Consider the following 11,098-nt stretch of genomic DNA (forward strand, 5'->3'; position numbering starts at 1 on the left):
TAATTTAAACCCTTTTTCCTCTCCCCTAAAGCACCTTTTTGAAAACTGTGGACAACGACGGCCTGAGCAGTTCCTAGTTCCAAAAATTCGCTGCTGTCCTAAGTGAATCCAGCGTTGGGTTAGCACTGAATTCCAACCTTAGCCCGTATCTTCCGCACCTTTTACAAATGTGGGTGCCTTGGCATTTGGAACATATATGTTCAGAATTGAGAGTTCATGTTGATGGATTTTTCCTTTGATGAGTATGAAGTTTTTTTTCCCCATCTTTTTTGGTAACTTTTGGTTCAAAGTCTATATTATTGGATGTTAGAATGGCTCTTCCTCCATGTGGCTGAACTGAAGTGCGCAGGTGGGAGGCTCTGCAGGATCTGGGGCCCTGAGCATCTGAGCGATGAACTTCTCAAGTCTCAGATTAAAATTTTAAAATGGCCTCCAATAAAACTGCATTGCAAAGAATGGGAAAGAAACAGAATGGAAAGAGTAACAACAAAGTTGACAAGTGAGAGCCTGAAGAATCTGTGGTGGAGAAAGTACTGGACCATCGTGTAGTGACCGGGAAGGTATAGTATTTCCTGACGTGGAAGGGGTTCACAGATTCTGGTAATACTTAGGGACCAGGAGGAAATTTAGATTCTCCAGAATTAATTGAAGCATTTCTTAATTCTCAAAAATCTGGTAAAGAAAAAGATGGTACAAAAATGATATCTTTATCCTACAGTGAATCTGATGATAGTAAATTGAAGAAGAGAGAAGCTGCTGACAAACCAAGGGCTTTGCCAGAGGTCTTGATCCTGAAGGGATAATCGGTGCCACGGACAGCAGTGGAGAGTTAATGTTTCTCATGAAGTGGAAGGACTCAGATGAGGCTGACTTGGTACAGGCAAAGGAGGCAAATATGATATGTCCTCAGATTGTAATTTCCTTCTATGGGGAGAGGCTGACTTGGCATTCTTGACCCGAAGATGACAACAATAGTTGTTTGCATTTATGTGTGTATTGTTTGCATATATATATATATATATATATATATATATATATATATATATATATATATACATACACACACACACACACACACACACACACACACACACACATATATATGTGGATCTTGGGTTTTGAATTGTTTGGATATCTATCTATCTATCTATCTATCTATCTATCTATCTATCTGGATCTTGGGTTTTGAATTACTAGTGTGAAAAAAATAGCATTCTAATGAAAATCTAGTTTAATATACTTGTTTTGATAGTATTGACAGTAGCTGGAATACTTTTTTTTTTTAAATGTGGTTCATGGCTTTTTTTTATAACTTTTTCTAATTTTTTATTAGGTATTTTCTTCATTTACATTTCAAATGCTATCCCGAAAGTCCCCTAAACTCTACCCTCACCCTGCTCTTCTACCTACCCACTCCCACTTCTTGGCCCTGGCATTCCCCTGTACTAGGGCATATAAAGTTTGCAAGACCAAGGGGCCTCTCTTCCCAATAATGGCCAACTAGGCCATCTTCTGATACATATGCAGCTAGAGACACGAGCTCTGGGGGTACTGGTTAGTTCATATTGTTGTTCCACCTATAGGGTTGCAGACCCCTTCAGATCCTTGGGTACCTTTCCTAGCTCCTCCATTGGGGGCCTTGTGTTCCATCTAATAGCTGACTGTGAGCATCCACTTCTGTGTTTGCCAGGCACTGGCATAGCCTCACGAGAGACAACTATATCATGGTCCTTTCAGCAAAATCTTGCTGGCATATGCAATAGTGTCTGTGTTTGGTGACTGATTATGGGATGGATCCCCTGGTGAGGCAGTCTCTGGATGGTCCATTCTTTTGTCTCAGCTCCAAACTTTGTCTCTGTAACTCCTCCCATGGGTATTTTGTTCCCCATTCTAAGGGGTGAAGTATCCATACTTTGGTCTTCCTTCTTGAGTTTCATGTGTTTTGCAAATTGTATCTTGGGTATTCTAAGTTTCTGGGCTAATAATCCACTTATCAGTGAGTGCATATCAATGTGCGTTCTTTTGTGATTGGGTTACCTCACTCAGGATGATACCCTCCAGATCCATCCATTTGCCTAGGAATTTCATAAATTCATTGTCTTTAATAGCTGAGTAGTACTCCATTGTGTAAATTTACCACATTTTCTGTATCCATTCCTCTGCTGAGGGACATCTGGTTCCTTTCCAGCTTAGGGGACAGCAGATGCTGGTGAGGATGCTGGAGAAAGAGGAATACTCCTCCACTGTTGGTGGGATTGCAAGCTTGTACAACCACTCTGGAAATCAGTCTGGCAGTTCCTCAGAAATTTGGACATAGTACTACTAGAGGATTCAGCAATACCTCTCCTGGGCTCTTGCCCGAGCTAGTATCTTGCCGGCAAGAATTCACTTGGACAACCGGATCCTTCTACGGCAAAGCTTTTATTGCTTCAACATAAGGAAGACCCCGAACCCGGAAAATGTTGCTGCTTATATAGCCCGCAGCGTGACATTTGAGTACCTGATGTGGCGTGACAGCACCTGATTAGTTGCTTGCCCATCACCCCATTACTACGCCCTGAGATGGGCAGTGACTGGGCATGAATTTACTCTTGCACTTGCGCATAAGGCTTGTTTACTAGTTAGGCGCAGTGGAAGCCAGCACCATCTTATAATGGCGATTGCTCACGGCATGGCTCTCCACATCTCCCCCTTTTTATTTTATTAAAAATTGAGGCTGGTCTAGGCCTCTGCAGTCATGTCCATCTGCTGTGGCTCCTGTCTTAGGTCATTCCTCCAATGTCACAGCCTTTCCTGTCATAGGGTAACCCTATCGCCACCGGGTCCTGTGTCTTAGGTTGGTCTGTATATGAGGAAAGTTGCCCATCTCTGGATACTGCTGTACTGTGTGACAGTAACTGCCAAATGGCCTAGGGTGAACTCTATAAAAGAGGCCAGCTAAAAAACGAATTAGTAAAACTCAGCGAAGTGCAAGTGCTGATCAATGAGCGTTGAGTCTCTCTCATCCCAGTGCAATGGATCCACAAATCCGTGGGACGCAATAGCAGAGAACTCAGATGCCATTTAAGTCTTAAGCATGGATAGCCAAATTTCAGGGGAGGCCCCTTGTTCAATGGCTGCAAGTGCCTGAGTAATAACGACCTTGTCAAGGTTTTGTTGGGTTCTGAGCTTACAAACCAACCAGAGCATGAACACAAGTGCCACAGACAATCTGGGTCCCTGGTCTGTGAAGAACGGGATTTCTTAGGCAGATGGACAAAGATTCCGGATGAAAATGACAGACAGATCACACGAGAAATGTGTTGAATCTGAATGTATTGTTCTGGTTGAGCTTCAGACTTATATAACAACGAATTATCAGAGGATACAAATCACAAAAAGACAAGATACACTGAAATTCACCAGTTACAGCAGAAAGGAATTTACAGGGACTAGTTAAATGTTTACATTAGGGATAACAAGCCCTGCCTAGGATCAGCCTAATGCCAGGCAAGAATTTCACACTTTAAGGTTAAAAGCATCAGGGGGTTGTTAACTCTTGACAGACCTTAAGAGTAATGCGCTATCACAGAGCTCTAAATTCTTAGGTCTAATAAAACTTATCTTGTCTGGAGAGTTTCCCCTTATCAGGGTAGTATATCAACTTATACTTGACATGGAAGTAGCCTGTAGTAAAAGATTTCTATCTCAGTGAGGCTTTTAGTCTCTATCTGTAAACAGCTGAGTAAAATGGCAAGTGCTTAATTGTTTACTGAATGGGTTAAGCTCCTTGCTGCTATCTGGAATCTAAGAACACTGGAAAAAGGCTTTAGCTATGTTAGAAAACAATCTTAAAAGGCATTTACTATAAGGTAATACTATATAGAGTGCACGTGAATCTATACACTAGATAAATGTGGTGGAAATTTGAATATAATGGGTTAGGGAAAGAGATGCCATAACTCTGGGAGGAAAATTTCCCTGGACTCTTATCCTCGTGAAACAGCTTCCAGGCTTTTCGCCTGACAAACCGATCCAAACTGGAGAGTTGGCTTTCGCCAGAATATCCAGGAGGAGAGTCCTAGAAATTCATTTCTCATGAGCAGCTTTTTGGCATTTCTGCCTCACAAGCTGACTCCACCAGAGTGCCCTGACATCTCACCCTTATTTTTTTTTAATTTATCTTTATTTCTCAGCCGAAGTTTTAGGATGTCCCGCTTCGTCGTAGCTACAGATTTTAGGAGTACTCTAAAGATGAGTGGAAACACAATGATTACTAATAAAGTAATGCCAAAAATAATAACAAGTAGGATAATATATTGAACCCAATCCAGAGGGTTTAATGCACTTAAGTTGTTCTTTAAATCTCTAGCCAATTCATCAATGTTCCAAGTGTCCAGATGGCTTTTACTAATATCTGAAATTTTTACCTTTAACTGTTTTAAGTCATGAGAAATATCAGTATCTTTCCATATACCCTGTAAATGAGTTTTTGTCTTTTCCCAGTTAGTCGTGGCGTTGTAAGGTAATGGAGTAACACAAATGTATTGGAAAGAAGCATGACATTTAGTAGCTAACCTGGTCTTGATATTAGCAATATCTTGCCCTATTGCCAGCACGACTTTTTCTAGGGCGTTAACCTTTGCTTCTAATTTTTTATCTATAAAATACAGCTCTGACAAAGCTACAGAGATATTCTTATGCATGTCATTAACAAAGTGAGCAGTATGTTGTTGCTGTACTAAGGCTGTGGTGGATAACGTAAAGGAAGTTAAAATAGCAATTAAAGCAGTAATTCCCAGGATCAAAGCTGCTACAAATCTCTTAGGTCTAATAAGTTTATTTAGTCTTTTTAAAGCTTGTAATCCTGAATTCTCAAACCAAGGATCGTTTCCTAACTCTACAGGCAGTAAAACATATCCAGGTCTTTTAAGTAAAATCATAATAGTAGAATCCTTGTCTAAATTAGGTTCTACACAATTAGTTAATTGACAAGAATAACACTGGATATAAAAGGACTTGTCAAGATTGGTGATCTTAACTCTGTCAGGACTTCCCAATAAAATAGCATATGGGTAAGGTACGCAAGCTTTCACATATATAGGGGAGTCGACTAGAGCTTTGGGTTCCTTTAAAAAAATCGTGTTGGTGGCAGCAACAAGTTTAAACAATTCCGGTTGAATAGCAATAGTATCGTGAGCAATAGAACGACCAACCCAAATTGGGGCTATAAAGCCCAGGGTAGAATAACGTTTCAAGGGCTCGTTCCCCATATTAGGGTCAAATCCATGAAATCGAATATCTGAGAGTTGTTTAAAATAGTGAGTAAAGTTAGCATGGGGATTCGGGACTGAAAAGTCTGTTACTGAGTCTTGAGTTCCCCTAGGGTGAAAAACAGTAGCTGAATATTTAAATCCACAATCTACCCATAAAGGGTATTTAGTAACCATACTATTCCAAGTATAGTCTTTATCATTATCTTTGGTAAGTTCTATACAATCAGGGATTGGTAAATTAGATACAGTTTCAGAAGTTTCGCTATAATTATTATATCCAAGCGTCTGGATTCGTAGTTTCCATACCCAGCGCTGAAATTTATTCTCGTAATCAGGAGCATCAGTCACAAAAGATCTATAATTGACTGGCAAACATCCTATTGGTACCGGCCCTTTAAGTGCTAGACAAATAGGGGCCACATCAGACCTTCCTTCATAATAAAAACGCTTGGAAGTGCGATGGTCCCTACCAAAATCCAGGAAACCACCCATCAGTTCAGAATTATTAGTCATGACCTTAATATGATTCTGCTCATCCCACCCGACTGGATGAAGAAGGGGTGGCTTAGGTATGTATGCCCAAAAACTATCCCCCGCTACAGCAGTCACCTGCGTAGCTACTAAAGCAAGCATGGCCAAAAACATTGTTTCAGAGGAGAGTGTCTTACTGGTCTTCTGCACCATTCCTTCCGCCTCACGAGTCAGCTTCCTTAGTTGCTCCCAACTCGGTACCAGCGCGGCTCCAGTTGCTGCACTCTGCGGTGGGGATAGGGAGAGCTTCTTCATTTTAGCTGCAAGTGCTCGCTCCTTCTGCTTCCTTTTTCTCTTCTTCGCGAGTCTTTGTGCGCGGGAGGGGCGGGGCTGGCCGGATGAGTCGGTCTGGGATCCAGATAGGGGATTCGGCATCCTGTGGAAAGACACATGCATATCCTCTCCCCAAGTGATTAAAGTGTCTGGACCTCTCCAGACTCCATTTAAAAGATCTTTCCACATTACTAATGGTTGTGCCTTTAAGGCAACCGGTCCCCAATGTCTCATCATAGGAGTTTCTCCCTGTTCATTGGTGTTAAGATGATTAATTACAAATAAAGCATGATTTAAAGCATGATGGGGTGAGTAAAACTGATTCGCAGCTCTTACCCTATCAAGCTGATTCTTTAATACTTGATGAGTTCTTTCTATTATTGCCTGTCCTTGTGGGTTATAAGGAATCCCAGTGACATGCTCAACATTCCACTGATTCAAAAACTTTGCAAATGCTTTAGAAATATAAGCTGGCCCATTATCTGTTTTTATTTTCCTCGGGACACCTAGGTATGAAAAACAAGCCAGCAAGTGTTGTATAATGTCTTTTACTGCTTCTCCTGTTCTGGCAGTAGCCATGACAGCATGTGAAAAGGTATCCACCGTAACATGCACAAAGCACAACTTTCCAAACTCCGGTATATGGGTGACATCCATCTGTCATAGGATCTGTGCCTTTAAACCTCGTGGGTTAACACCCATTTTTGGGGGGTGGTGCACCTCAGGACAATGTTGACATTGCTTCACGATTTGTCTGGCCTGTTCCCTAGTAATTTGAAACATTCTTTTTAATGCCAGAGCATTTTGATGATGTAGCTGATGACTATGCTGAGCTCTTTCTATGGCACTCATGATTATTTCTTTTGTATATTTGTCTGCTAATGAGTTTCCTAAAGACAGTGGACCTGGAAGTCCTGTATGTCCACGGATATGTCCTATAAAGAATTTCTCTTTTCTCTTCTGAATTAGAGACTGTAGTTGTTGTAATTGCTTTAGGATTTTAGAATCGCCAGAAAGCAAGGCTGTCTCTATAGCAGGGAACAGGCCTGTGACATATTTAGAATCCGTATAAAGATTAAAAGCCTGAGGAAAATTTTCTAAGGCTAGGATTACAGCAGTAATTTCTGCTTGTTGAGCAGAAAATTTTATTACCCTTTTTATTATAGGAGGATGATTTTCTCTATACACTACTGCCCTGCCATTAGAGGAACCATCTGTAAAAAGCAGGAGTGCTTCCTGCAGAGGCTCTTTAGAAACTTTACTAGGAAAAACAAATTCAGCATTTTTAGCAAATTCAATCAAAGGATGTCTAGGTAAATGATACTTAATCTGTCCAGTATATCCTTGTAATGTTATTCCCCAATCTTCATCATTTTGTAATAACTGTTCAAATTGCTGTCTATTAAATGGGACAATTATATTTTGCATTTCTTTACCAAATAATTCTTTGGAACGAGTTCGAGCCTTAATAATCAACATTGAACACATAAACAAATAAGAGGACACCATTCTGGTTTGCGTATGAGGTAGATAAATCCATTCTAGTACTCCCTCCTGCCAGAGGCACCCAGTAGGTGTATAAGCAGTCTTAAGGATTAAAAACTCCCATTTTTTAGTATAGTCCAACTGCTGTACTTTGGCCTCTGTAAGTCTCTCCTCTACCAAAGCAATAGCTTGTAAGGCTTCAGGAGTTAAAACTCGAGGCGAATTAGGACGAGTGTCTCCCTTTAGGATGTTAAACAGGGGGCTTAAATCTCCTGTGGTAAGTTTCAAGTATGGTCTAACCCAATTAATATCCCCTAACAATTTCTGGTAATCATTTAAAGTTTTTAATTTATCCAATCTAAGGGTGACCTTTTGAGAAGAAATACAATCTTTATATATTAAGTGCCCCAGATAACTCAAAGGTCTATTATGTTGAATTTTCTCTGGAGCTACAATTAACCCATATCTTGTTAAACATTTTATAGTTATTTTCAAAATCTGTTCTGTTTGCTCTTTACTCTCCATAGCTATCAAAATGTCATCCATAAAGTGCAGTATATATGCCTGTGGAAATAATTCTCTAACTTCCAATAAGGCTTTATCTACAAATTTTTGACACAGTGTAGGACTGTTTTTCATTCCTTGAGGTAAAACCTTCCACTGAAATCGCCTATAAGGCCTTTGCAAATTTACTGAAGGAATACTAAAAGCAAATCTTTTGGAATCTTCTGGATGCAATTTTATAGTAAAGAAGCAATCCTGTAAATCTATAACTATAATATAATATTGTTTTGGAATAGCAACTGGCGAAGGTAGCCCTGGTTGTAAAGCTCCCATATCATGCATAGTAGAGTTTACTGCTCTAAGATCTTGTAAAAGTCTCCATTTCCCTGATTTTTTCTTTACGACGAAAACTGGAGAATTCCACGGACTGTTGGACTCCTCTATATGCCCTTTCTCCAACTGTTGCTTTACTAAATCTTCAATAGCCTGTATTTTTTCTCTAGTCAGGGGCCACTGATTAATCCACACAGGCTCTGAGTTTTTCCATTCTATTTTGTCAGCATATAATTGTTCATCAGTGACCCCTATGAAAAATTCTGCCAGTTTGAATTATCAGAAGTAACCAATTTAACATTCATTTCTTCCATAATATCTCTTCCCCAAAGTGAGAAAGGTAGGGAAGCTATAACGTAAGGCTGTATATGCCCTGTTTTTCCCTCACACTTCCATCTTAATATTTGTGAGCTTTGAGCCACATTAGCAGCCATTCCCAACCCTTGCAGGGTAGAGGAAGTCCGGTGAACTGGCCAGGATGAAGGCCAATCTTTACCAGTAATACAGGATCTGTCAGCACCAGTATCTAGAAGGCCCTTAAACGACTTTCCATTAACAATGATATTCTTAAAAGGTCTCTGATCATTAATTTCCTGTACCCAAGCTACAGCATCCGTAGATCCAAATTGTCCCCTGCCTCTCTCTCCTTTTAACATAGGATTTGGGAGCTGTAGATAAGGTAATAACAGGAGCTGAGCTATCCTTTGGCCTTTATGAAGCTGAACTGTTTCCTTCAACGCTTTAACCATAACTTTAATTTCACCTAGAGTGTCAGAATCTACCACTCCAGGGACCACCTCGAAGCTTTTCTTAAAATTTGAGCTACGTCCTATGATGAGACCAACAGTCCCTGGAGGCAGAGTACCAGACACTGAAGTGGAAATGAGGTGCACGCCATCCCAACTAGAAATTATAACATCAGTTAAAGTTGCAAGATCTAGTCCTGCGCTCCCTGGGGTGGCTCTAGGTAAATGATGAATAGTAAACTCCGGGGCTTCCGGGTTCAGAGGAGCGGGTTTTCTACCCTCCTCTTGATTCTGTGCCTCTCTTTTTTCGGGGCTGAGAGGCAGCCCCTCATCTAGTTTTTTGGCTGTCCCGCTTCTCTGGTGAGCGGAGTTCCATCCTTGTGGAACTTTGATTTACACTCATTTTTCCAATGTTTTCCTTTGCCACATCGTGGGCAGGGACCCGAAGGAACATTTTTCTTACTTCCTGAGGGATTTTTACAATCTTTCCTCAGGTGCCCCGGCTTTCCACACCGGAAGCATGAAACTCCGTAAGTGTTTTTAATATAGGCGCCAAATTTCTGTCCTTTCATCGCTGCGGCGTAAGCAATCCCCTGAATTACGGCCGGTGAGGCATCTATACACGCTTTTATATAATCTTGTAGGGAGCCTGTCTTACGGATTGGTCTGATCAGGTCTCGACACAAGGTGCTAGCGTTTTCCCAAGCCAATTGTTTCATTAGTATATCAGTACCTTCCGAGGGAGGAAGCATCCTGGAAACTGCCTCTTCCAATCTAGCTACAAAACTTTCATAAGATTCATCATGCTTTTGTCTAATTCCTGAAAGGACTGTGGATTTAGCCCCAGGTACAGGTAAACTCCGCCAGCTAGATATAGCTATCTGATTAATTCTCTCCAACACTGCCTTAGGAATATTCAGTTGCGCTGCTGGTCTAGCATAGTCTTTCTGCCCAAGAAGCATAGGCACTGTGGGTCTAGCTCCATTTCTAGATGAAGATCTTTCCTGAACTAACTTTCTGGCCCTTTCTTCATATTCTGTTCTCTAGAGAATGAAATCTCCGGGAGCAAGAGTAGCTTTCGCGGTTTGGTACCAATCATAAGGGGTCAGCCACTGACTAGCTACTGCATCCAGGACCTGTAAAGTATATGGTGCAGTAGGGCCCAACGTTTTTACTGCTGACTGTAATTCCTTAAGAGTTTTTAACGACAAAGGTTCCCATTGTGGCTCACTCCCTTCTTCACAGATTACCGGGCAAGTGAGTGTAAAGTCTCCTTGCCTTTTTGCCTCTGCCACAGCAGCATCAAAGCCTACCGGCGGCAAAAGTCTACGTGGCTTTGGCACTGGTCTGCGGGTGGCTGGTGTTATAATTAAAGACTCCTCCTCACTGCTATCTGTGTGCTTACTAAAACGATCCTTTCTTCCCTTAATTACACACTTTGCCATTCCCTTAGTCCTTTCCCATTCATCATCATTTTCACTGTCAGTGATCTCTGATTCACTTTTTTCTAGCTTTATCCCTTTTTTTCTTGAACAATACGATTTCTTTTTACCTGTATTGGGTTTTACTTTCTGATCATCAGAGAGCTCTGAAGGAGCTTCCTCTGCAAGGAATTCTAGGTCTGTTTTCTCAGTCAATAAATCCCTCATCTGTTGCAACAATATAAAAGCACTGTCAGGAACGTTCCTGGATAAATTTTCCTCGTGAAACTTCCTCATATCCTTTCCTACTCGCTTCCAATCTTCTAGTGTCAAGCTTCCCTCCTCTGGAAACCAGGGACTGATTTTTTGCACGAAATCATAAAATTCTTGTAAAGATTTATCCGAGATTTTTAGGCCTCTTCCAGACAGCATGTGTTTAAACACTGACAGGAACAATTTTTTCCCTTTTGATTCTGATTGCCCCATGATAAATACTTACCCGTCTTTATAACGAACACGCCAGTCCGCCTGCCTGCAGCGCAGTCCCACG

General features: G+C 41.1%; 1 pseudogene; it reads left to right on the forward strand.

Moving 5' to 3' along the window:
• Nucleotides 326-1,125, forward strand: Gm18877 (predicted gene, 18877; annotated as a pseudogene).

This window comes from Mus musculus, chromosome 7, assembly GCF_000001635.26.
Source record: "Mus musculus strain C57BL/6J chromosome 7, GRCm38.p6 C57BL/6J".
Classification (NCBI taxonomy): Eukaryota; Metazoa; Chordata; class Mammalia; order Rodentia; family Muridae; genus Mus; species Mus musculus.